The sequence below is a fragment of the Ochotona curzoniae genome, unplaced genomic scaffold (assembly GCF_017591425.1).
Source record: "Ochotona curzoniae isolate NIBS_2020 unplaced genomic scaffold, NIBS_Ocur_1.0 contig_2754, whole genome shotgun sequence".
Taxonomy (NCBI): Eukaryota; Metazoa; Chordata; class Mammalia; order Lagomorpha; family Ochotonidae; genus Ochotona; species Ochotona curzoniae.
The window spans coordinates 29431208-29458814 of NW_024465582.1; the positions used below are offsets into that span (position 1 = coordinate 29431208).

General features: G+C 42.8%; 1 long non-coding RNA gene across 1 annotated transcript; it reads right to left on the reverse strand.

Annotated features, from left to right (window-relative positions):
• Positions 1-562: 562 nt before the first annotated feature.
• LOC121154557 lies at positions 563-26824 on the reverse strand. The gene is made up of 8 exons (XR_005883552.1): positions 26657-26824; positions 21763-22025; positions 9517-9656; positions 9126-9190; positions 8187-8433; positions 3366-3570; positions 1064-1132; positions 563-695 (listed from the first exon to the last, which is right to left on the reverse strand). It is a non-coding gene; the product is annotated as an uncharacterized LOC121154557 (long non-coding RNA).
• Positions 26825-27607: the final 783 nt, after the last annotated feature.

Genomic DNA, 27607 nt, shown 5'->3' on the forward strand with positions numbered 1-27607 from the left:
AAGTTAACAGAGAAAACTAACCATCCTGGAATGCGAGAAACCCATGGCCTGCATTGGCACCCCAATAAGGCTACCCCGTGTGCTTGAAGAGGAAGCATTTTGCAGCTGGTATCTGGGGAGCCGAGTGTTTTCCCCACCAAACCGTCACACTAAAGAGGACTACAAGGACCCTGGAGAGATGTATTTTCCTGAGTTTCTTTGAGCACCTACAGGGGAAAAATAATGGAGTTGAGGACAAGTTCATGTGCTCTAACCTGACTCTAATTGTCTCCTGAGAACCAGTCCTTTTTCCTGGCAGTTCTCAGACATCTCATTTATTGGAGCCTAAAACAAAACCCAGCGTTTAATAATGAAGTTTACTACATTTGAGCATCAATTTGATTCAGAGTCACACCAGTATCTTTTATGAGAGTTAAGGCACTGACTTGAAAGTAAAAGCTGTGTTGTGTGGAATGCTGACATCTGATTGTATTGAAATGAACTGACACTCTTGAAGCCCCACATCACTCTGAGGTTCTGTACCCCTCTGTCTGAGGACATCAGCCTTTCTTTGTGTGGGACCCCTATGACAGCGCCACACAGCGAAACTGACCTGAGAGGAGATGTTTATCCTCCTTAAGACCTGCCATGACCACACTATCCATTGCAGCTGCTTGACTGATGGTAGGGTTGATTCTCAGGGATTTAGGAACACACTATAATGCATAATAAGACAGCACACTCACCAACAGAATTCCAAGATTTCAAAATAAGTTAGAAATTCCAGAATTTTGCTAAATACGTTATCCCAATTTATTGGCCTGGGCATATTTGCTATAGAGTCTGAGATCAATACACTGCTTTGTGAATCTAGAAGCAACTCCAACAGCTCATGTGGCTAATTGATGAAAATCTAGCGTCAAGAGTGGCCCATGTTTATTAAGTTTGGCATGCCAAGAGAAACAAATGCCCTGGCTCTGGGAAATAGGAATGTGGAAGATTTATTATGTATGACAGAACACCTGCTTCTCAATTATATCCATCAATAAGGGCCAGTATATTCCCTCCATTAAGGGATACATACATGACTTGTCATTGCTCCCTTTGCAGGCCAGAGATGACCACAGAAGATGCCACCATAAAGATCGAGGCGCTTGTCTTTCAATGGATGATGGGATTTTAGAGAAAAAAGAAACACAAGGCAGCAATTAACCACCAAGTACAAGACAGACACATTTATCTAAAGGCCTCCAAAACCAGAATTTCTCACACACAAAAAAAAAACTTAAATGACCAAATATCTGGTTTAAGTCGCCACAAAGAACGAAAAGAAGCGTGTAAAGGAACTCCAGGTATGGGAATCAGTGTTGCATGCGAGTGCTTCCCTAATCACTTCAGGAGAGGCTATGAAAGATCTGTGAAATCGTGTTTTCCGACGTCAGACTGATTCTCCTCTGCCCCAGCAGGCTACAGTCCTCCCTGTCTAACAAGCTTTGAATCTCAGCTTTGGTGGGGAGGGGGCCTTTGCATCCTGTTCCTTCCTTGGGTAACTCTGTAGTGTGGTACTTCCCTCCTCACTATACTATTCCCGTATGCTCTAAAATTTAATCCACATGCTATGGTTCATCATATTTGACTAATTAATGTTTATTTCTACCAAGTTTTTCCTGTTCAGACTCCTGGTGTGTTCTGTCCCTCCTTGCTGGGCACTACTCCTTCAGGAAAGAATTTCCTGTAGAAAAGTTCTCATGTTTGCCACAAATGAATTAATGCTGTTAATTATGGTAGCTCCAACAAGACCTTTTGTGAAATAAAGACTCAGTAAGTGATGCTTTCTTGAACTTTGCCAAATCACCCTAACTAAAATCTACCTTTTCCAAAGCTCCATGGACACTGAAACTCCTCACACTGCTGGCTGAGACTGCTGGTTGAGACTGCTGCAACGGTGGTGCAGCCAATTTGGAAAATGGTCTGGGAGTTCCCCCTAATATGAAACAGAGAAGCACTCTAAACCACCGATTCTACTTCTATGTGTATACTTGAGAGACGCAAAAACACACACTACACAAAAATGTTACATAAATGTCCAAAACAGCACTAGGAATAACGCAGAGGAGAGCCCACCCATATCTTCATCATATTATAAATAAGATACAATATGTGTCTACAGTGAAATATCAGTCAACCCTAAGAGGAAAGGATGGATTTACAAGTGCATTTGCTCCATCATGGAAAGCGGAAAGCACAACATGCAGTAAAAGAAGTCAGAGTGATCACAAAGGACTATATATTGCATGATTCTAATATAGAAAATAAAATATTAGAGACAATGCAGTGCCTCCTGGGTGCCCAGATCTGAGGGTGGGGATTCCAGCAGCAGCAGGAGACAGGAATGAGAACTGCTAATGCATGTGGACTGTCCTTGGGGATGATATTCTAGAATTAGACTGTGGTGGGCTTTGCACAGTCTGTGAACATATTTAGTTGCATGAACTGTACAGTTCAAACACATTTCCATGCCTGTGAATTATGTCTCCATAAAGCTGTTTTGTAAAAATTGCCTTTTTAGAAGGAGGCTTAGTTCTGCCTCTATAGTTCATGAAATGTACCAATGTGATGCTGAAGGAAAGCTAAGATCTCAACCCAAGAAATCACAAAGTCTATTTTTCAAAAGCTCTTATGACTATTTCTGTTTCTATTTGCTTTGAATAAAAACTGTTTTGAGAAACATCTGAGAGGACTGTGGATGGTTCTCAGATGTCTCAGAAATGGCTGCAGGGTAAGCTTCATTGAGTGTGACATAACGTGCAAAGGCAACAGGAGTGAAGGTTACTAAGGGACACATCGAAGCAAACTGCGCACATGTAAATGAATTTCTTATGCCAAAACCTAACGTATCATGGCACCCACGGCCATCAGTAATGCCCAGGAACAGATTCTGCCATGATGGCATCACTCGTGGCGAGTCAGAGACAATTCAGCGATCCAAGGAACCTCCTATCTTAGCATGAGAGTCTCTCATGCAGCTTGCTCATTTACCACTGCTCCTGAGCATATTATTTTATCTAATAATTATAACCAATCCTTTACCCCAAAAAATGCTTCTGTGGTTATTTACAAATTCGCAAAAAAAAATTTTCTGTGTTTATTCCTAATGGAAGGAGAAAAACAGGTACTTTTGAAATGATTAAATCCTTTCTATAGCTTTGTTTCCTGTTACTCTCTCATCTTCTTCCCCCCAGCTCTTGTAAAGCATGGCAACTCAGGAAAACTACAGAAAAAGGCAATATTTTCTTCTTATATCTCTTCTGGTGAGCAATAAGTGTTCCCATGAGACTTTTTCATCATAACCCCAAACATACAAGATGTATCTAATTGCTACTTACATGAGCTGATCTCATATTTAAATCATGTTGATGGCATTTCACCCAAGCTTTGAAAATTGCTTAGGCAATTTCTGCTTACTTATTTGAGTGAATTATAAGCTGCTTGTTGTTTAAGGGTTTTTAAAACCTAATTTTATTCCTTCCTAATTTCACTTCATTTCTTTTGATAGGTCTGGCAAACGGTAGTTATCCAGGAAAAGGGGTCCTAAAAAATATAAAAGGAACTAGAAATATAGCTTTCATCTAGTACAAAATGTAAATTAACATAAGATAAATGACCATAAACATGCTTATATAATTGTAAATTGAATACAAATGTATAAAAAAATCTGGTACAGATGCATCAGATGCTATTAGACATAAAATACTAGATATAAATTGAATATATATTGAACAATAAAAAATCACGACAGAATATAAGCCTTTAAAGAGTGATGAAGGAGGGCACAGAGACATAGGCGGAGCCTCGGTTTTGTGGTGCCTCATCCCGTACGGGCACCAGTGAGTCCTGGCTGCTCCCTTTCCCATCCAGCTCCCTGCTCAAGTGCCTAGGAAAGCAGAGGAGGATGTTCCAAAGCCTTGGGAACTTGCACCTGTGAAGAAGACCTAGAAGAAGCTCCTGGCTCTGGACTTCAGCTCAGCTCTGGCAGTTGCAGCCATTTAGGGAATGAACTTGTAGATGGAAGATTCATTCTCTCTCTCTCTCCCTCCCTCCCTCCCTCTCTTCTTCCCTCTCTTCCTCCTCTTTCTTCTATTCTGTAAACCCACTTTTCAAACAAAGACAAATCCTTTTTAAAAAGTAATAAAAGAAGATCACATTTGTTATAAAATGTAGGGGAAGATTGCTAATTACCTGCTAGAAATATTTATCGACGACTTTATTCCTACAGTTTCAGCTGAATATTTTTTGGTTGCCTTGTTACACAATGAATTTTTTTCTTAAAGTCTTTAATAAAGACTCTTCTCATAGATCTACTGTACATTTTTGATTATTGGCACATAATTACGGGGAGTCATAATTCTAGAAGAAAAAATGTTAAACATTTTGATTAAAGCTCATCAAAATAAACCATGTTTCCAGAGACCACTATGCATCCAGTCACAGTTATTGCCTCTTGATGTCTCACACACAATCCAAATTAATTGTATGCCCAATTCAACCTCCTATCAACTAGATTCCAAAAAACATCTATAACCACTTCTCACCATAATCCAAAGGAAATGGGAGGATACTTCAAAAAGCTATGGAAAAGGGGAATTATGTGAAGCTTAATTGATAGTTTCTAGCTGTACTGCTTCTGATCTGGCTCCCTGATGATGGGAGGGTAGCAGAAAGTGGCATGGACTCCTGCCACCCGTGTCAGAGATCTGGATGAAGTTGCAGACTGCTGGCTTAAGCCTGGCTCAACCCCAGCTGTTGCAGCCATTTGGGGAGTGAACCAATAAACGGAAATTATCTCTCCCACTCTGGCTCTCCCTGTAACTCCTCCCTTCAAATAAATTACATCTTAGACTGTAGAATAGAAAGTCTTTAAAGTAAAGACTAAAATCAAACTTGCTAATGGCCATTACTATACATCAGATCAGAGGGGAAGTGAATCCTAAAAAAGAAGAGCTAGAATTGTAAGTCAGAAAATGTCTGCAGGATACATCTGTAAGAAATAAACATCATGGTGTTTCAAATGTGCTGTAGAGAATAGAAACACCAGAGGGGGCCCACACCTGTATAATGAACTTATCCTTGACAAGAAAACTGAAAAACAATCCAGGGGAAAAGCCTGGTCTCTTCAACAACTGGATAGCACCTTGCAGATTAAGAAGAAAGACCCGCACCTGTCACACTATACAAAAGTCAGTTCTAAATGGTTCAAGGACCTAAATCAAACTATTAAAGGAAAACATAGGAAGCACTGTCCAAGACATAGGAACGGTGAAAGGCTTCTTAGAAAAGGTGCCAAAGCAAAGGCAGTCAAAGCCAAAATGAACAAATATCACACTATCACACTAAAAAACTTCTGTACAACAAAGGAAACAATTAACAAAGTGAAGAAGCAACCAACAGAATGGGAGTAAATCTTGGTATACTATACAAGTGATAGGGGACTAATATCCAGGATTTACAAAGAACTTCATAAATTCAGGGACAGAAAAAAAAAAGCATGAAGAAATGGGCAAAAGAAATGAATAGACATTTTTTCGGAGAACAGATTCAAATGGCTAACAGACATATATGAAAAGATGCTCAGGCTCCCTAGCCAACAGGGAGATACACATGAAAACCACATTGAGGTGCCACCTAACTACATTGAGGTTGGCCTACCTTCAGAACTCCACAATCAATACCTGCTGGCACAGATGTGGGGAGAAAGGCACCCTCCTTCACTGCAGGTTGGAGTGCAGGCTAGTACAACCACTGTGGAAATCAGTATGGAGAGTGCTTGGAGAATTGCAAATAAACCTGCCATATGAACGAGCTAGCCCACTCCTAGGAATATACCACCCCTTCCCCCAAATGAAAACTGCATATGAAAAGGAGATCTGAAATCCCATATTTATAGCAGCACCATCTGCAATAGCAAAGACATGGAAACAATCCAGATGCTCATCCAAAGAGGAGTGGTTAAAGAAACTGTGGTACATCTACTCCATGGAAGATTACTCAGCCATTAAAAATAATGAAATTATACCGTTTGTAACTAGATGGTCCCAACTACAGACCATTATGCTCAGTGCAATAAGTCAATCCCAAAAGGACCAATACCATATATTCTCTCTAAAATAAGGAAGCCATCATGCAAATTTAAAGTTCAATAACCCTTTCTATACTGTTTTTGCTGCACCTCATGTGTTTATTTTATTTTCATTTATTCCAATTTTTTTTTCTCTTGTCAAATTCATCACTGGCTCATGGATCACATGGTGGCATCATTTTACCCAGAAGGCTTTTGTGTTTTTTGTTTGTCAGCCACGTGTTGGGTATTCAGTGGCGCACTTTTTCGACTCCATGGTGCTATAATTTTGTTATTCTTCTTATTTTAATTTCATACCTGTTGTTGACTTTGTTTCTCATTTAAGGGAATGTATAGTGATGGCGTAATAGAGGCTACCATATCCAGATGTGAAGATACAATGCAGTATGCATCCCTACTTACAAATCACAGATGGACTCCCAGTGAAACTGTTGGACATGTTTAGACAATGTGATTCTGGACTATCTGACATTGTCTGTACCAGCCATGTCGGGACACAAATAACAGACTGATGGAATCATGCCTCCATATGAAGGACTATTATAATAATATGGGGAAAATCAGTCAGGGGGTGGGAATCTAAGGGGGTGAAAATTCCAGACCCTATGGAATTGCACCATAAAGTTCAAAAGAAAAAAAATTAAAACGTGCTGTAGAGAGAAACCATTTTTTTTTTTTCAACTGAAATTATTATACAGGATGGTAAGCTGATTCAATGTTCCAACAGGGACAAGCTAGAACAAAGGAAAATGTAACACTGACTTTGCAGGACACTGTGCCAATCCACTCAGTTACATAACTTCATCCAGTTTTCCCATCAACTCTTCTATTTTAGTCAAAGAATTCAGAGTACAAAGATATTAAATAACCATGTTTACAAATAAATGTATACTTTTTATATCATGCACATATCCAAGAAATCACAGCAGAATTAGAACATATTTCAAGAAGGATTGTAATTTTAAAGCAAATCAAGACATACTGGAAACTGACATTGTGCCTAGAAAAGTTATAACTTCATATGCATATATTTAAAAACCCACATTTCTGATCTTCAGTGATTGATCTCCCCAAATCCAAAGAAAAACAACAAATTAAAGTCAAAGAAACCAGAAAGAAGGAAAGAAACAGAAAACAGGGTGTTTGGCCTAGTGACAAATCACATGCTGCTTTCAAATGCCTGGGTTTGATGTAGCCTGGCTCCTGGCCACGGCTTCCTGCTAAGGCAGTGATGGCTCAAGCACTTGGGCATCTGCAGAGTTGGGGAAGGCGCTGGGAGCCGGGGGGTGGGATTCTCAGGTGAAATGGCTGATTGGTGGACGGAGGCTTGGGTTGAGTTCCTGGCTCCTGGCTGCTGGCTTTGACCTTGTAGCGGGAGTTAACCAGCAGCTAAGAGCTCACTCTGTCTCTCACAGAAATAATTTCAAAAGAAGAAACTGAAAACAAATACGCAATCGAATAAGCCTCAGACGTTCCTTCACGGGACCTAAGTCATTTGCCTAAACGACAGAGCTGAAATACAAGGCCAAGGCTGTTGGAGCTCCTGAAGCCCCCGGGGCCTTGTCCACCCCGCGACTCACAACCTGCTCCTGCACTCAGGCCCAGAGTGTGTGGTCTTCACCAAATCCATTCTCGCCACTTCTTGTGCTAGACAGGGCCCAAAAGTAAGCCAAGCCTGTGAGCTGTTCTTGACCTTGCTGACACCTTTACAATGTTTGATGGAGCCCACAGCTTTTCAGTTTTAAAAATAACTCGCTCAATACGTACTTGCTTCCCGCTTATGTGAAATATTTCCTTGTGTATATTCAACAAGAGGCTACTAGGTTAATATTTTAAACAAAGGGGAGAAGAATATTAACATTCTCCACGAAAGATTAAAAATACTCAGAGCACAAAAATGCTGTGTTCCAGAGATTTTGAAGCTGCTCGGCAGCAGGAGTGATGTACGCTAACCTGAGTTAGTCCCAAATCCTTCAGATAATACAGTGCACGCTGGAATCACCAACAAGCGTCACTTCTATCATTCCCTGCTTTTGTGTCTCCATTTGCCCCAGGGTGTTCATATACTCACCTGAGCTATAAAGTCCATGAAAATTGTCCAAGGCGAAGGATTCCGTAGCGTGGACCCAGGAACAGCAGCCTCTGTGACCGTGTTAGGCAGGCGAATCCTCTGGCCCACTCCGACCCTCGAGGTGCAGCCCAGCAGTGCGCCGAGCAACCTCTGCAGGTGGTTCTAATGAACGCTCAAGCTGGAGCGGCTGCAGGTGTTTGAATGACTGGGTTTGATTCCCGGCGCCAGGCTTCCGCTGATGCAGACCCTGGCAGGCAGCAGAGATGGTTTCTGTGACCGGGCTCCTGGCTCAATGTCTGGTTCCAGGCTCCAGCTCCTGACTCAGCCAGGGGGCCAGTGGAGCGGGGAGCGCTCTCTCTCTCACACACACATAAATAATCTTTGAAACATGTCAGAAGCTCACGGGACTCCACAAGTGCATGTCAGCAACGATGATAGAGTTCTTGATGGCTCCAACGAAAATGACGGCTAATTATCAGAGAACTCATCTCAGAGAAATTATCTCAGAGAGACTCCGACGGGAGGGAGGTTCTGTAAGGAGTTATTCCAATATCTCCACCCTGGGCCCGGCGCCATTTCCTCTTCCTCACAGCTCACGCAATTCGCGCCAGTCCAGCCGTCCACCAATCAGCCATTTCACATGAGAATCCCACCCCCCCAGCTCCCAGCGCCCTCCCCAACTCTGCCCACTGACCAATCATTCCTACGCAATCACCTGTGACAGTCTCAGGCACCAATCGCCTGGGGCCCTCAGTCCCTCCCAATCCCCGCCCCGCACCTTGCAGGCTCACCTGAGTGACCGCCTCCACCCCGTTCCTGCCCCGCTGGAATAAACCTCCTTAGATACCCCGTTGGGTCTGGTGTTTTCGGCTCACGGTAAAGAACCAGGCTGCGGGAACTAGCTGCGCATAGTAATATCATATGAACTAGAACTCTTACCTGTTTCAAATAAGTAACAGGTTCCGCGGTGCAGAAACGGGCCATCATCGGCACTTCTCGGCAAACTGCAAGAAATGACAAGAAATGTAATGAGCTCATAACACCGGGAGACCCTTGCCTGGACATTTGCTCATTCACCAGCATAGAATTGCCCTCTCCCTGCCCCAAAAACGGGGCTGAGCGGGAAAACAGAGCAAAAAACCGCCGTCCCAAGGCCACCCAATTAGAAAAGCAACTTGACAGGAGGCAAATGAGATTCACCAGCGCGTAACCTCTCATTATCCCCAGGTGACCGTGCCTGCACTCAGCCCTCAGTGGTTCCCCCTGTCTGCCTGCCGCCTCTGTTTGGAAAAGAAAATGAAGAAAAACGTACCCTCTGCGTTTCCCTTACCTCACAATTTTCAGCTGTACGGCCGCAGCTTGCTCAGTTTAGGAACATCAGTCTTCACAAACTACAGCAGATGCCTGCCTGCCCAACTTTGTTCCATTCTTGCTTTTTCATTTTCTTTCAAGCCAGATCCTTTTTCTTTTCTAAAAAAAAAGAAATCACCAAAAAAAACCCAAAAAAATTTTTAAACGTACTTGAGGTAAAGCATGCTGAATGCAGCTGTCCTGGGGAAAGAATACACATTTTTAACTATTTCTTTCCCCTTCTTGTTTGATTTCTCCCGATTTACACTGGGTAAGTTGCTGAACCCTGAGGTGAAGTATTTTAAGAATCAAAGCTCTCTCCTTCCTGCTTGGGGTCTGCAGGACAATGAAGCAAGGCCACTGTGGCCCTTCCATGTACCTCCTCCACACCCAGGGTCATGCACTGCACATCTGACACAGGAAAGCGAATCCTTTTATTATAATTACTCTGTATTTTACCTTTTTCCCCCCTTAAGATTGATTGATTCCTTTGCAAGGCACAGGAGCAGAGGGAGGAAGGGAGCAGCCCTCTGTTCGCTGGTTCCCTCCTGATGTGTCCACATCCACAGCTTCCAAGGCCGAGCCAGCCTGACACAGCTCTGATGGCAGAGGCCCACGTGCTGGGGCCACTTTGCACTGCTTTGCCAGGCACTTTGGTAAGAAGCAAGCCAGCAAGCAGAATGGCCTGGATTCAGGCCTGCATGTTGGTGAGGGCCACGGCAGGAGAGGGCTCAAATACCCAGCCATCCATCCAGGAGACTTCTAGTGAGGGCCCCTCTGCCCTGGGATGAGGGAGGCACTGCGGGAGTAAAGCAGGGAAAAAGGAGAATTATTTCAGACACACTTTCAAATAAATAAGACTCTGAAAAATCAAAAAGTAGACTTTAGAAAAGAGAGAATTAATTTGAATGTCCATTCATGTATTTGTCAGCTCAGCTTCACTACTGCCCACCTCCTATTTACTTTGGGAGCACAAGAATAACAGGACCTGTAATTCATAGAAAAAAAAATGGTCTTCCGAATCCATAATTACTTTAAACCCAAAAATTCATGTTTACTTCGTTCTGCCTAAAATCATATTCTCTACCCTTCGATAAAACTAACAAAATAGTTTAGTCCTGGTTGTACATTTATATAAAAATATATCTTGAAATCCATTATCTTAAAACATACTCAAGAAGCAAATGTTTGAATTGTTTTAGGTGACTGTACACCTTGGCATTACATCTGTCCATCTGTATATTTCTAACAGTAGATGCTGAACATACACTTCTCAGTTTTATAACACAATTGGGCATTATTTTTTTTCCTCTCATGATTATTCTTTGGTATCAGTTTTACTGAGCTATATTTCTTGTACCATACAATTCATCCAGTTAAATGAGGAAAATATTCAGAATTGTTCCATTATGATGTAGTTTGAACATAATTTGGCTCCCAAATCCAAACAGGATTTTAAACCCCAAAGTTTTAAGTTCATGGTCCCAAGAGAGTGGAAACCTAGCCCAGTTATGGTGCTTGGGCCCTGGGCTTCCGGAAAGGCAACCTCATCACCAGGAATGTGTGCTCAGAAGCAGGCTCCAGGGAGAGGGCTGTTACAAAGCCAGGCTGTGGGCCATCTTCTCTCTCTGCCCCCTGGTTCACCACTGTTGCCCACACATGCTCTGCTGATGCCATCTACCACCCTTCGCTGATGCCAGAGCCTGCATCCAGCAACCAGCACTGTGAGCTAAATAAACTCTCTTTCCTGAATGAGTTGACTGCCTCGGCTATTTTGCTCCAGGAATGAACAGCCGACTGATACAAATGATGGCAACTATGATGTAAGAGGCATGGATCACAGGACAAGAAGACAGAAAGGACCCTGCCTTCTGCAATCACACAAAATCACACTGTGGTTATTTCGACAGAAATATTGGATGTAGCTTTGAGGTTGCAAATTCATTCAATGCATTCACCCGACAATGAAATGCAAGAGAAGGGAAACAAAGACGAGACAGGTTTATTTGTCTTTGCTGATTCATCCAATTTTCCTAATAGGTTTCTACCCTGCTGGACAATAATTACATTGGGACATATCAATTAACAAACTTTAAATGTACTATATCCTTCTTATCTGATGAAATAGAAATTGATAACTGAAGTCATTTAACATAAACAACCATAAAACATATACATCTGCTATCACCATTTTCATTTAAACCATATGTACATGCATTTAATTTTTTTAAAATTTATTCATTTTTATTGCAAAGTCAAATATACAGAGAAGAGGAGAGACAAAGAGAAAGATCTTCCGTCTGATGATTCCCCAAGTGGCCTCAGTGGCCAAAGCTGAGCTGATCCAAAGCCAGGAACAAGAAGCCTCTTCCAGGTCTCCCACACAGGTACAGGGCCCCAAGGCCACAAGCAGGGAGCTGGATGGGAAGCAGGGCTGCGAGGATTAGAACTGGCGTCCATATGGGATCCTGGTACGTTCAAGGCAAGGACTTTAGCCGCTAGGCCATCATGCCGGGCCCTAATATTTTATGAAACATTTAATATATACTAGGTACTAGTCTTGTTAATAATTAATAAAAACATGGAATTACTATGTTGTACAAAATCTTCTAATACTGTTGATACAGTCTGGTATATAGCGAAGTTTGGGGACTTATTGGCTTATTAACTACTGGGTCTAGATTTGTTTCTTTTATACAATTTTTAAAGATTTCATTATCTTAATTGGAAGATTTAATTGGAAAATTAAAGATTTAATTGGAAAAGCAGATCAGATTTATAGACAGAAGAGAACAGAAACATCTTCTATCTGCTGGTTCACTCACTGAGAGGATGCAACAGCCTGAGCTAAGCTGATCCGAAGCCAGGAGCCTCTTCTGGGTCTCCCATGCAGGTGCAGGGTACTGAGGCTTTGGGCTGTCCTCTACTCCTTCCCAGGCCACAAGCAGGGAGCAGGATGGGAAGCAGGACAGCCGGGATTAGAACCAGCAGCCATATGGAATCCCAGTGCTTGAAAGGCAGCGGCTTAGGTATTGAGCCATTGTGCCGAGCCCCGAATTTGTTTCTATGTCTATATTTTTTCCCATTTTGCCAACTGAGATCAATAAATTCGATTTAGAGTATATATGATGGTTTCATTATTCATACTTTTAATTTCCTACAAATTGTTATTAAATATCCTATTATTTTATGTTTTCATTTAATTCCTTAATTAGTCCCTGAAAATGTTCAAGGTTCAGAATCACGTTCATCACTCATTTTAGAATTTGTGGTTTTCTATAGCAGGAGGCACTAAATATTTTACACTTTCTGGGCCTCATGGCCATAGTCACAACTACCGAATTCTGTCATAGTACTGCGAGAACAGCTATGGACAAGCCATAATCACTGAGTGTGTCTTAGTTCTAATAAATTAAAGGTGAATTTGGCCCATGGGCCAGTTTGCCAACTCTTATTTTATAATACTATTAGCCGCAAGCCATCATTTTCTTCAAGTCTGAGCTCATGGTCACTTAGAGCATCAATGTATCACAGTATAATTTCTAACAGTTAAAACACTGACTCCCATAAAACATATAAAGAAAGCATGTATGGAAGATTTATTTAACTTATTAGATGGGATCCACGAAGGCAATAAAGGCAAAACAAAAGAACAGAAGGGAGGCAGAAACAGCTGCAGTCCTTGGGGAAAAAAAAGAACAGCTGAAATAAGGATGCTAAAATACAATGAATACATCTTAAAAGGGTGCATCGGGCCTGGCGCAGTAGCCTAGCAGCCAAAGTCCTTGCCTTGCACACCTGGGATCCAATATTGGCGTGGGTGCTAGTCCCAGCCCCACTTTCCATCCAGCTCCCTGCTTGTGGCCTGGGAAGGCAGTCGAGGACAGCCAAGGCCTTGGGACCCTGCAGCTGTAAAGGAGACCCCGGGGGAGGCTCCTGGCTACTGGCTCTTAGCTCCTGGCTACTGGCTTCAGATTAGCTTAGCTCTGGCTGTTGCAGCCACTTGGGGAGTGAACCAGTGGATGGTGGATCTTTCTCTAGTGTATCTGCCTTTCCATTACGAATAAAAATAAATCTTAAAAAAATTGTTTTTTCTGTGTGTGTGTGTGTGTGTGTGTGTGTGTGTGTGTGTGTGTGTATGTACTTCCCAGGGCAAGGCCACATGCAGGGCTCGAGGGCAGGTCCCGCTAAGGTTCCAAATGATACTCAAGGTCGGTGGTTACCCATAGGAGTGACTCCTCCAGATGCCACCAGACTTCCATTGTTGTCATGCCCAGCCCAGGTGAAGCCTCAGACATGGTAGGGAAACATTCAGCCCTGCCTCTTGCGATCTGTCCAAATCCCTGAGCCACAGGCACAGAGGACGTTAACAGCTTTCATTATTTTAAGCCACTTTTAGGGTGACTGGTTAAGCAGCACTAGAAAATTGATGCAGCTACTATGGTTCAAGAGGGTGTCTCAAAACATCCAATGTCACATTACAGACAAAAGCTCTGAATTCATCCAGATCGATTTTTCGAATTACAAGGGGAAAGTTCATTCCTAACATTTCTAGGATGTCTTTACAAAAAGCAATTTTCTGGGCCCGGCGCGATGGTGCAAGTGGTTAAGGTCCTCGCCTTGCACGCCCCGGGATCCCATATGGGCTCCGGTTCTATCCCGGCAGCCCCGCTTCCCTTCCAGCTCCCTGCCTGTGGCCCGGGAAAGCAGTGGAGGACGGCCCAAAGCTTTGGGATCCTGCATCCACGTGGGAGACCCGGAAGAGGCTCCTGGCTTTGGATCAGCATAGCATTGGCTGTTGCACTCACCTGGGGAGTGAATCATCAGACGGAAGATCTTCCTCTCTGTCTCTCCTCTCTCTGTATATCTGCCTTTCCAATAAAAAAATAATAAAAATAATCTTTAAAAAAAAAGCAATTTTCTGCTCTAGCTGCAATACCTTAGATGTTACTGTGCCTTTTTTTAATTATTAAAATTTATTCTTGAAATTATTTTCTTTTAAACATTATTTTATTTCAAATGCAAAGAGAGAAATATCTAATATTCACTCATCAACTACCCAAATGGCTGCAACCGTGCAGGATGGGCTGGGGACCAGAGCAGCCGAAAGCTGGAGCCCATCTGGATGTGTCCTGTGGGTCGCAGGGAGCCACGTGCTCGGGCGTCATCATCTACCGCCTTTCCGGGCTCATCAGCATGAAGCTGGAACAGACGTGGAGCAGCCAGGGCTCCAAGCAGCACGTCAGTGAGGGACACCAGCAACACGGGGGATGGCTTCATCTGCTGTGCCACCACGTTAGCCCCCCTCAAGCCTCTTTTCTAGGTTCCTCTAATACAATGTTTATAGACAGAATGTTTTCATATTCTGGAGCCTTGTTCTTCACGGCTTCAGCGACATTCTTCAAATGTTCTCTCTGCAGAATTGACATTAACCGTTCGCATATTTTACAACAGGCCATTTCTTCCCTGATGCTGCTCAGAAGGCTGACTGTGTCTGCTTTTCTCACCGCAAACCAACTGCTTCTCCCAGATGTGTTCACTATGTGCTAATCTCTCTAAAGTGAAATTAAAAGCTTATTTCATTTGCCTATTTGGGAGCAGAACCCATCAAGATTTTTACAAAAATTTAAATTCATCTAATTCAGCCATTCAAATATTTTCAAAGCGTGAACTTTTAAAAAAAAAGATGTTCTTGCATTCCTGCTTCACTGATCTTTTAACAATATTTAATTCAATTTTCTCACTATAAAAGCATGCGTCATTAGTGTCATGACCAGCCTCCAAAACGGCCTTCGGGGATCTTGCCCTCATGTTACTGACATCGTCTGATAGTCTTTCTCTGCACCAAACATGGCTGACCTGTGAAACTAGCAGAACATTGTCAAACTGACGGGCACACAGAGGCACCGTGGCCTCTGTCCCTACCTCTGCTCACTCTGGTGTCATCTACCTGCTACAAGGACACTCAACCACTTCACGCAAATACAGACAGGCTGCCTTCCGACATCACCATTACCTTGGACACGCTCACCCTAACAAGCCTTCTGAGGACCCCAGACCCAGCCAGTGACTTGACTGCCACCTCGGAGCGACCCCAGGTCAGAACCAGCCAGGCCAAGATGCTGCCAGTATTCCTGACCCCAAAAAACTGACATCAAACATGTTGGTGTTTTTTTCATTATTTTCAAATTGTTTTCAGACAACTTTTTTTTTCTTATAAAATGGAAAATGATTGCAATGAGTATGTAAGTTTAGAAATAGCTGCCTCAAGCAGTTAGTAGAAACAGATTGGGGGATAAACACGGCTCGCAGTGTGCAGAAGCACACTCACGCTCTAGAACACAGTCAATGCCGTGCACCAACATCATGCACGGGCACGCGTCCTTGTGCAGCTTTGTGGAAAGTGCAGAACGTATTTAACAACTCTGACAGCTGGGGTCTGCTGAGCGGGTGTCAACTGCCAGGGTGCCTTTGGACAGCCTAGTTCCCATTCCTAACCATCCTCCTCTCACCAATGACAATCAGTATATGAAGGTAACTTCACACGATTGGGAAGAGGAGCGAGATCAAGAGATCCAGAGAGAGAGAGAGAGAGAGAGAGAGAGAGAGAGAGAGAGAAGCGGAGCATCTCAAACTCCACTGCCTTCTAGTGCAAGTGGGGATGGTGGCCAGGTCAAACAGGTCACACTTGGGTTTGGGTGGAAAACTGTGGCAAAGAGGGCCCGGTGCGATGGCACAGTGGTTAAGGTCCTCGCCTTGCACGCCCATATGGGCGCCGTTTCTAATCCCGGAAGCCCCACTTCCCATCCAGCTCCCTGCCTGTGGCAGCAGAGGATGGGGACGGCCCAAAGCTTTGGGACCCTGCACGTGCTTCGGAGGCCCGGAAGAGGCTCCTGGCTTCGGATTGGCATAGCATCGACCGTTGCGCTCACTTGGGGAGTGAATCATCGGACGGAAGATCTTCCTCTCTGTCTCTCCTCTCTGTATATCCGCCTTTCCAATAAAAAAATAAAATAAATCTTAAAAAAAAAAAAACCCTGGCAACGATCACTAGCAGCTGGGATCCCGATGCTGGTCTCTGCTCCTAACGGCTCCTTGTAACACAGTCTCTGTTCCAATCAGGCCCTTCCCCTCATCGCATCTCTCAGACTGTACAACAGCTCCAGCTGTGGCAGCACCAAGAGCACAACCTCAGTCTCATTCCTGCCTATTCCTGCAACATTCCCTCCATGCCACTGTTCTCTCTACTCTGGTCATGGCCCAGAGCTAACCATGGAAGCTGACCAAGAGCTAGGGGTGGTGGCCTCCCTCGTGCTTTGCTGCCTTTCAGCTCACATATTCCCGGACTCCTCCACGCCTTTCTTAATGCTTCCATGTTCTACCAGTTGGAGGGACACAATTTGAAGAAGATGGAAAGCAAGAACCTTAAAAAAAAAAAAAGCAAAGACCCTTACCCCTTGAACCCAGTGGGTGGGCTTCTACATGCTGTAATCTAGATCTTTCTTCCTAGAGCAACCACATCTTTCAGAAGTCCTACAAATTTTTTGTTTTATTAACTTCCTGAGCTTTAAAGACATTTAGGAAATCTGTCCTTCTCTTGCCCAAATCAAGCTTTCCACACTGGTACCACCACTAAACACGGACCCTGGTAGCTAAAGCTGAATGCCGAATCTGCATTCCTCTTACAAAAGCCCTAAGTGAACCCTCACTCCCCGCAAAGAGAGCTGCCTCGGCCCGACCAGGTAGACGGTAACACTCGGAGATACTCAGCAAAGGAGAACACCTGTGTTTGTGTAGGTCTATTTCATTCTCTAAATTTTATATATTCGTGTAAAGTGAACAAAGTTCACCTATTTCACAATATGGTTTTAGGAGCCTAAGGCTGCTTCTGACCCCACTATCCCTCCTGCCTGCGTGACCCACCCACCGCCTGCCTTCCATCACTTTATCATTTTTATAATTGGCATACTTTCGGTTCACTTCACGACCACAGACTTAACACTCCATGAGACAAAGGACTCAACAAGTAACAAGTGAAAAACAAGAAAAATCCTACTGTTCCCCAAGAAATAAATCCTTTTAAAAAATAAAAGAAAAACAAAAAATACAAACAGGAAAAATGACAATATAGGCAAAGACTGTGAACAATAATCAAATCTCAAAAGGCCAGTCTCCCTCTCAGGTTACCTTTTTGTATTCTATGAGTTATAACAGATCAGGAAAAATCTGATATCTATCCTTTGGGGGACCAGCTTACTTCGGTAGAGTACCGATTAAGAAAACTCTGCTATCCTCCATCAGTTATGTGACTTACACTCATGAAAGACAATGAATAAATAAAATAACCAGTTGAAACATAAATTTGCATAGAACAGATTAGGACAGAAATGAAACAAACTCACAGAATACAAGGAATGCATATTCAAGGTTTAACAAATCACCTTCCATTCTCTCTCCTTAGAAAACAAAAATGAATGGCCACATTTTATAAAATCCAGCACACTGTTAATTTTTTGGGACATTAAGAAAACAAGACGCCTGGTGCCTACAATCTTTGCCTTGAACACACCAGGATCCCATATGGGCACCGGATCTAATCCCAGTGGCCCCACTTCCCTTCCAGTTCCCTCCTTGTGGCCTGGGAAAAGCAGTCGAGGATGGCCCAACGCTTTGGGACCCTGTACTAGTGTGGGAGACCAGGAAGAGGCTCCAGGCTCCTGGCTTTGGATTGGCGGAGCTCCAGCCATTGAGGCCGTTTGGGGAGTGAATCATCAGATGGAAAACCTTCCTCCCTGTCTCTCCTCTCTCTGTATATCTGACTTTGCAATAAAAATAAATCAATCTTTAAAAAAATAAGAAGAAATGCTGCCAATTAAACTAGGATAAGTCCTCAATCAAAAGATGCATCCTTGTTTCATAGTTGCTTAAATGTGAAGGGAAAAAGGAGGGGAGGATGCCTTAGAAACAGTGAAATACGCAAGAGATGACGAAATTCAGGAAAAATTAACTGGTTGCTTTATATTATATTGGAGATGTAAAAAAAATACAGCTACAGAAGTAAAATATCAAAACAAGAGCTGTGAGGGTAGTTAGAAAGAATTACTTTCAGCACTTCAAAAATCTCTAAGATATTATAGAAAAATAAAGATTTTGAGTTGTGAAGCTAATACCCAAGTGCTTCCAAAATGTCACCACGGTCATGCAGCAGAGCTCAGCAATGAAAACATATATGCAACCTGACTCCTGAAACAGTCACAAATACACAAAAGCTGCTGAGCAGTCAACACGTGGGGAAGCCCGAGATCCTGCCTGGCAGCAGAACGACACTGCAGGGCCTCTGATGAAAAAGAAGCTACTCCCACATGTTTCCAGAGAAACTTTCCTCAACTTAAAAATGATCTCGGATTCCAGTTTGCTTCACAAAAGCACAGCAACAAAAACCCTGCTAATTTCATCACTAACTACTAGAGTAAACCAAGGAGATTCATACGGAGAGGAAAATTAGCATATTAAAATACAAATGAGGGCCCGGGTGAAAGAGTAATGGTTAAGGTCCTTGCCTTGAATGCGCCAGAATCCCATAAGGCGCCGGTTCTAATCCCAGAAGCCCCACTTTCCATCTAGCTCCCTGTTTGTGGCCTGGGAAAGCAGTCAAGGACGGCCCAAGGCCTTGGGACCCTGCACCCACGTGGGAGATAAGAAAGAAGTTCCTGGCTCCTGGCTACGGATTGGCGCAGCACTAGTCATTGCAGCCGGTTGGGGAGTGAATCATCATACAGAAAATCTTCCTCTCTGTCTCCTTTCCTCCCCTCTGTACATCTGCCTTTCCAATAAAACAAATCTAAAAAAATTTACAAATGAATCATGACAATATGAACCAAAAATGACATCACGGTAAACCTTGTAAAAAAGAAATGTGCTACCTTTTTCTTTCTTTTTTTTTTAAGATTTATTTAAAATCTTTAAAATATAGACAGAGAGGAAGATCCTCTGTCCAATGGTTCGTTCCCCAAGTGACCACAACAGCTGGTGCTAAGCCAATCTGAAGCCAGGAGCTAGGAACTTTCTCCAGGTCTCCCACGCAGGTGCAGGGTCTCAAGGCCTTGGGGCTGACCTCAACTGCTTTCCCAGGCCACAAGCAGGGAGCTGGATGGGAAGTGGGGCCACTAGGATTGGAACCGGCGCCCACATGGGATCCTGGCACATTCAAAATGAGGACTTTAGTACTAAGTCACCATGCTGGGCCCAATGCTATCTTTTTCTTTTAAAAAAAAAATTATTTGAGAGCTTTTCAATTCACTGATTACTCTCCAGACAAGCTGAAGCCAGGAGACAAGAGCTTCGTCTGTATCTCCCGTGTGGGAAGCAGGCGCCCGAGCACTTGGACCATCTTCAACTGCTTTCCCCAGGCCATCAGCCAGGGACTGGGTAAGAAACAGAACTGCCAAGACCTGAAAAGTACCCATATGGACTGCTGGCATTGCAGGCCATAATGCCAACCCCCAAACTGAACTATCCAAACACAACAGTATCCAATTATGACCAACATCAATTGTTTATAACTCAGTCTCCTATTGCTCTCTCCTATGGGAAATACAAGTTTATAAAATTAGACTTCTCATTAGGAAAATAGCCAATATTTGGAATAAGCGTATTTTACAACTTTCAGGGCAAAGAAAAAAGGCCTACCAAATCAAGAACATTTTAAAAAAACAGGGAATAATTTAGAAATGCTGATTTAACATTCTCACCTTAAGTCAGTTAAGGGAGTAAAACATAACCTTGATCTTGACTTAATGATAAAACTTGAAACCAGACATCATGTCATGAAGCCATTTGATCTAACAGAACAACGTGAAACTCTGTGTCATTTTCCACGCTCAGCTTCCCAAGCTGCTGAAAACCACTGTAAGCATTCATAATAGTATAAAAGGGGACCTGCTTTATATAAACACAAGGCAATACAAGCCAGGAAAAGACCACTTATTGTGATGGATGTCTTCACTGAATGCCAAAAAGCAAATTATTGAAAAGAAAGGATGCAAGGGAAGGCTTCCTACATGAGTAGGGGATTAAGCACATAGAAATCAAAGGCAGACAAGGAGGGCTCATGTGGAGACAATATTAAGAGCATCTCACTGCAGGCAACAAGATTAAGGCAATGCATTTGCAGAGCCAATTCTAACATTCATTAAACATTATGAAATGGAACAGTATAGACCCAGGGGCATGGATTATCAGGCTAGTGATGGAAAAACAGAAGTCAGCAACAAAAGGACCACCCTTTTAAATAAAAACACAAGGCAGGTTCACCAGTGTCAACAATACATTGCCGCCATTGCAAAAACACTCAAATAAAGACACAGCATGCCCTGTGATGACTTGAAATGAGAAATCATGATGTAGCAGCAACCTAAACAAGACCAAAAACTAATTCCAGCTAGCCCTGGGATCTGGACACAGAAAAAGAATCCATGTTCGAGAGGCTGAGAGATGTTACAAAAACAAAAACAGACCAAAACAAAACAAAATCTGCTATAGCTCATGAAATCTCCTTCCAGGCCACTCCTTGATGTCGGCCAGATACGACTTGGAACCATTGATACTACCTGGAGGAAGCGGAAGGGTCAGTCGCCTCTTCTTGTCGCTAGTTCCTACAATATGTCTTAAAGGTGATGTTCAGAAATGTGTAAGCTCGAAGGAGAAGGTCAGGGAAAAAGGACAGGACCACAAGACACAGGAGCCACACTTAGGCCTCTTCTTTGAAGCCTACACACCTAGCCTGTGGGGGACAGGACTTTGGTTTGGTCACCAGAGAGAGAACAAGAGGTGAAGTTTTACATGAACTGCTGGAACCACTCTGATCCCATCTTCCCATTTGGCTGTGTATCTCCAACTGTGTGTCTAGCATAAGTTCGCCCAAAGAGGAGCACTCAACCTTTTGTCTGCTAACAAACACTGTGTTATAAGGAGGGCCCACACACCCCATCTCTGCACTGGTCTCTCCACTTTGAGCTCCCTGGTCCTGAAAAACACCCAGCATGCGTGAGCTCAGAATCCAGCCCTTCACACTGTTGGAAAGAGAATCAAAGCTTGCTAACCCTGACTGTGTACCAGCAGTGCTACAGGATGTAGAATCCATTCAGTGCCAGCCAACCCTGGTGCTCCCAACTCTCCTGGAAGTGACTCTCAGCTAGTAAGTCAGCTGGAAGGAAAGGAGTCTTACCTTGCAATCAGATTTGCACAGCACATGCACTGTGTGCCTGCTTGTTTCAGGCGTGGGAGACGGAAGCCTGCTTAGGCTCTCGGTGGCATAGCCGTTATTGCCAGCATACTGTTCTCCTGCTGCACAGGCCGCATCCAACAAGTCGCCAGCTCGGTACCCTGGAAGGAGCTTCCTGGGCTGTGCTTATTCACTGTTTCCTGTTCACTGGCATCAACTCCAAAGGCATTAGTGCTGAACATGAGCTTTATCCCAGATGGTCACCTCTGCATTTATTACAAAATCCTTGCTTTAGAGAGCAAAACAGAAATATGGGTCTGAGGACTAAAACCAGGCTTATCTCAAGGAAAGACTGTTATTTCAAGGTGCAGAGCAAACGGCTAAGGCAGGGGGCTCACTGCAGACTCATCGGACTTCGAGGCTTTTCTTCTGGAGTTGAATTCTGCAATTTCTTTCTTCACATTAAAATCGAATGATCTGACATTTACCCCAAATTATCTGCTGTTGTATTTAGATAATTGCTCATTTCTTTTATGTATAACCCACTTTTAGAGAGATTTAATAAGCAATTGAGCCTTTTGGGGCTTTCAGAGGGAAAATATGATAACAAAGGAAAACATATTGCCCTCAAGTGCTGTTTGTTACCATAAAGATGACTGATTGTGAAGTCTCTTCTTTCCAAAACATGGCTTACTAAATGTAGAAAATGCACTAGACTTTTAAAGAAAATCTCTGGTTTTTCTTCTAAGGTTCAACTACCAACACAAGACTGACCTCTGCTGGAAACACCCGTCCTGGTCAGCTGAAAAGGAAAGACGATCCACCAGCCATCACCCAGGGCCTTCAAACATCATCACACTGTTCTTTCTGAAAGCAAATGAGAGAACTTTCTGAAAGCAAAACCTTCACCTCCTGAAACAGTAACTGTGTCTAATTACACGTGGCATTTTGGTAAGTCGAAGGCTTACAGAAACTTAGAATGATGTCAGTGTGTGTTTTAAATGTTCACTGTCACTTCAGAGGACTGCTGGCTTAAGACAGTGAAGCCATATTATCCCAATCATATTTGACTGCCCTAAAAAAACCAATTGAGGGAAGTCTTTAAATTTGTTCTAAGTATCAAAAAGCTTTTGAAAGATCAGAATTGTTAGGACAATTCTGCATATGGACAAAACCCCAGATTTAATTTAAAAAAATACTGTGCAGAATCACCAGGCTGATTTCATTTGCCGTTTCCTCTGAGCTTTCCATCAAAGTGGTTCAGATCTCATGCAAAGCAGCTTTCAGCCACATCATGGCAATGCTCAGCACTTCTCTCCCATGGTGTTTAGTAACTTCTGAATCGGAAACACACCGGATAAAGGATAGACCCAAAAGCGGACATCAGCGACTAGACAGAGACTCCAACGAGGAGCTCTCAGGAGGTGCCAGCCTGTACGCTATCCTGCATCCCTATTTTTAGCAGGAAATATTTCTGTTATCTTGGTCAATGATCACTGAAATTTTCACTGCCAGGCTCTGCAAAGGTCATGCGTTCTCAGTGGGAACAGTGAGCAAAAGGCCTCCACATTCCCATGTTGGATTGGTCTGGAGTGGTTTTTTTTTTTTTTTAAAAAAAAGTACCTCAATGTTAAATATCAATTGCAGTCTGCTTATTTCTCATGAAAATTATATAATCACTAGCTGTATCTTTTTTAAGAACAAGGTTTTGTCTATTTTGCTAGGCATAAAGCATCATCTAGTACATATCGAAGAAGACCATCTTGTTATCAATCTTCAAGAACTGCCAGCAGCAACATGCCCCACTTCTCCCTGGTGCTGGAAGAGCGGGGAAAAGCTGCTGTGAGCCTACACGGCTCCAGACACTGCAATCTCAGCTACGACAAGCACCCCCAGCAGGGGGATTACAGAGCAAGTGGATTTGGCCAAACATATAGATTCTCCTCCATGTCGAGATAGGCACAGTTGGTGACATTTTAGGAAAACCTAAAATATTCTATATTTTCAAATCAAACAATCAATTTATTCAACAATTCTCCAAGGTGGGATTTTTAAAGAAATTGTCAAGAGTGATTTCAAACCAAGTTTCAGATTTACTAGGAAATTATGCAACATTATTTTAACAACACAAACATGCACTGAACTGAAAGCGGCTTTCGTTTTTATTAGGTTAGTATTCTCTTGGCCCATCATGGGACCCATTTTTGCTTCTTTACATGGAATGATTAAGCATTAAGGCTAGTAATATCCTCTAACACACACCACTCACAATCACCAGAAGGCACTCCTCATATTGTTAAATCAATGAGTATTTCCCTTATCACAGGTAGCAATTTGTTCTTTAAAAATAGGTAATAAATACATTTGCAAGTTGATTAAAAAATGAGCAAATTTTGCTTATTAAAATGATTCTAGATCCAAAATTTCAAATCGAACACCTACCTATGAGCAAATAATTCAAGAAAAAATAATCACACTTCAAGTTTCATAGTAATGCATTTGTCTGGAAGACCCTAACTGCCAAGGTACCAAGGTATAATATTTTTTCTAGGCTGTGCATGCTGCCATAGACAAAAACAAAACAAAACAAAAAGGCAAAAAATGACTGTGTCAACATTAAAATGTTCTACGTCTCATTCTTTTGTTTTTAAAGTTTTACCTATTTTTATTGGAAAGGCAGATACACAGAGAAGAGGAGAGAAAGAAAGGAAGATCTTCCATCCGATGACTCACTCCCCAAGGGGCCACAATGGACAGAGCTGAGCCAATCTGAAGCCAGGAGCTAGGAGCCTCTTCTGGGTCTCCCACATGGGTGCAGAGTCCCAAGGTTTTGGGTTGTCCTTGACTGTTTTCTCAGGCCACAAGCAGGGAGTTGGATGGAAAACAGGGCTGCCAGGATGAGAACTGGTGCCCATAAGGGATTCTGGCACGAGAAAGGTGAGAACTTAAGCCACAAGGCTACCGTGCCGAGCCCACTCTGTCTCATTCTTACATGAGTGCTTCAAAATGTTGTGATGATGGATATGAACAGAACCCTCATTCTCACTGATTTTAGTAGATGATAACATTCTTACGATACTCTAGCTCTTGACATCTCTAGCACTGGTTCTTCAGGATGAAAGAAAACATGATATATTACAAGGCCCATCCATACTGCTTCGGCTGACTCCCTCTTAAAGCATGGGGGCCCAGTGGCTCACACGCAGACAGGTTCCTTTTCAAGTTAATATGCCCTACAAGAATGTGCAGAAACTCTTTTAGGTGTTGGCATCAGACCCAAACCCTGGATGGCACTAGTGTTAAGTTGCGATCCGCGGAGTCTGTTTCATTCGCTAGGTTCCCAGGTAAGACTTCGCGGAAGGCAGAGTCAGGGGCACAACGACGGGCAAGAGCAAGGCTGCACTCCATCACCCGGCTCGGACACCAAGTGCCGACCTGAAAAGCTTCCTCAATGTTTTAATAGGGGATACTCACTTGATAAATTTCTTATGCGAAACTCTCAGAACAATGGCAATGCTCAGGACACGGCCCACTAGTCATCCCTAAACCAATTATATATAAAACATACATTAAAAGTGTACCTCTGAATAAGGCACCACTATGCTGTGCTGATAGACCTGCGAAGCCTGTTTTCGTCACTGTTGCCTTCCTGTTTGGTGTAAGCATGTGGAAAGCTCACTGACAGCTCTTCAGCATGGATCTGCAGAAAGTGACCAGAAGAAAGTGGAAATGGATTTGGCAAAGCTAGCCAGCACGAGGAAACTAGTGCAAATCTAAAAGAAATTTTAAAACTTAGAGTTCTAAAAATTACAAGCTGGTTATAGAAAACAGCATCAAAGCTCCTCAAAAAATGAAAGGGAAAAAACAAACAAAACCAAAAAAAACCCCAGACCCTATGATCCAGGCATGCAACGACAGTATACAGATCCGCAGCCACGTGGGAGGTATGGAAGAGGCTCCTGGCTCCTGGCTTTGATCAGTATAGCTCTGGCCATTGTGGTCACTTAGGAAGTGAACCAACAGACAGAAGATTTTTCTCTGTCTCTCCTTCTCTCTCTGTATATCTGGCTTTCAAATAAAAATAAATTAATTTTTTTTTTAAAAGAAAAGGTTTTAGGAAGGGAAACATCTAAAATACAAGGATATAGGAAAGACACAAATTAATGTGTCACCAGAGGGTGTCATTACATAATGGTTAAAAGAAGGGTCTTTCAGAAAGATGGACAAATTTATAATGAATGTCATCACAAACACACAAAAGCTGCATAAAATCAAGTTAAGAACATAAACAATTTGAACAACGCTTCATATAGAGAAAATGATTGTATACAGTAAGTATAAATTCATATTCTCAAGTCCACACAGAACAGTAACAAAAACGACCAAATGCTAGGCCGTGTAACAAATCTCAACAAATTTCACAAACCATGCTTTTTACATCATGGAAATTATTTCAAAAATCAACAGTAAAATGTTGACTAGAAAACATATATATGATTTCACCAAGTCTACAGAAGCCTCAGCCAAGAGCCAAATAAACAAAGGAACAATCTGTAGCTTAATTTACAACCTTGATCAGAAACTCCGAAAGAATAATGAGAAACCCAGTCCTGGGCTCAGCTTTACTCATGAACATAGATATGATAATTACTCCACAACCATGAGCAACATCATTGAGCTATGTGCTAAAACAATGTCACAGCTTGTTCTACACGGCATCATACAGAGTTCAGAGCGCAAGGTTTGATATGAGAAATTAACTAATGCAACATACCACAATAACAGAATAAAGGATGAAACTTTCTAAAATTCTTTTATAAATGCAAAAGGGGAATTAAAAACTTATGATTAAAACAGACAAAAAACTGCTTCGGCAACTAAGGAATAGAAAACTTACTAAAAACAGTCCCACTGAAATCAGGAACAAGACGGCGGCTCCCAAGTGCACTTGTATTCAGCGTCACGCCGTAACGGAAGTCCCGAGGACCTTGAGATGAAACAAGGAAAAGGAAAGCAAGTGAGGGAATGAGAAAAGGAGACACAGGGCAGGAAGAGAAGAAGGAAGAAAATAAAGGATATATAAAGATTAAGCATACTTACTGTCTTGTAACAACTTACTCCTGAATTACATGGGTTAAAACATTTATTGGGCCAGTACCACGGCGTAGTAAGCTAAGCCTCCACCTGCAATGTTGGCACCCCACAGGACGTCGGTTCGAGTCCTGATGTTTCACTTACTTCTGAGCCAGCTCCTGGCCTGTGGCCTGGCAAAGCAGCTAAGGAAAGGATGGATGGCCCAAATTTTGGGCTGTTTCACCCACATGGGAGATCAAGAAGAAACTCCTGGCTCCTGGCTTTGGACTGGCCCAGCTCCTGCTATTGTGGCCATTTGGGGAGTGAACCAGCGAATGGGAAATTCTCTCTGTGTGTCATTTCTTCTCCCTCTCTCTATAATTCTGACTTTCAAATAAGAATAAAACAAATCTTAAAATACATATATTTATTATCTCACAATTTTTCTGACTTAGGAACCCAGGCACAGCTTAGCTTGGACTTCTGGCTTTGAGATTTTCAGAAAGGCTATGATGACAGTGTCATCTGTGCCTTGAACCACTGCAATGCCCTCCTAAGGGAAAGTCCACTTCAAGATCACTTCCACAAATGATGGCCGGTGGCAGGTCCTGGCTGGCCATAGACAGGTCATCAGTCCCACAGTTGGTTGGATTCTCCACTGGGTACTCCCAATAGCACCTGGCTTTCCAGGACGCAAGCTGGGGAGAATGAGGGAGGCAGACAGGTAAGTGGTAAGTTAGAGCCTTTCTAGAAGATATTCCTAAATGTGATCTCT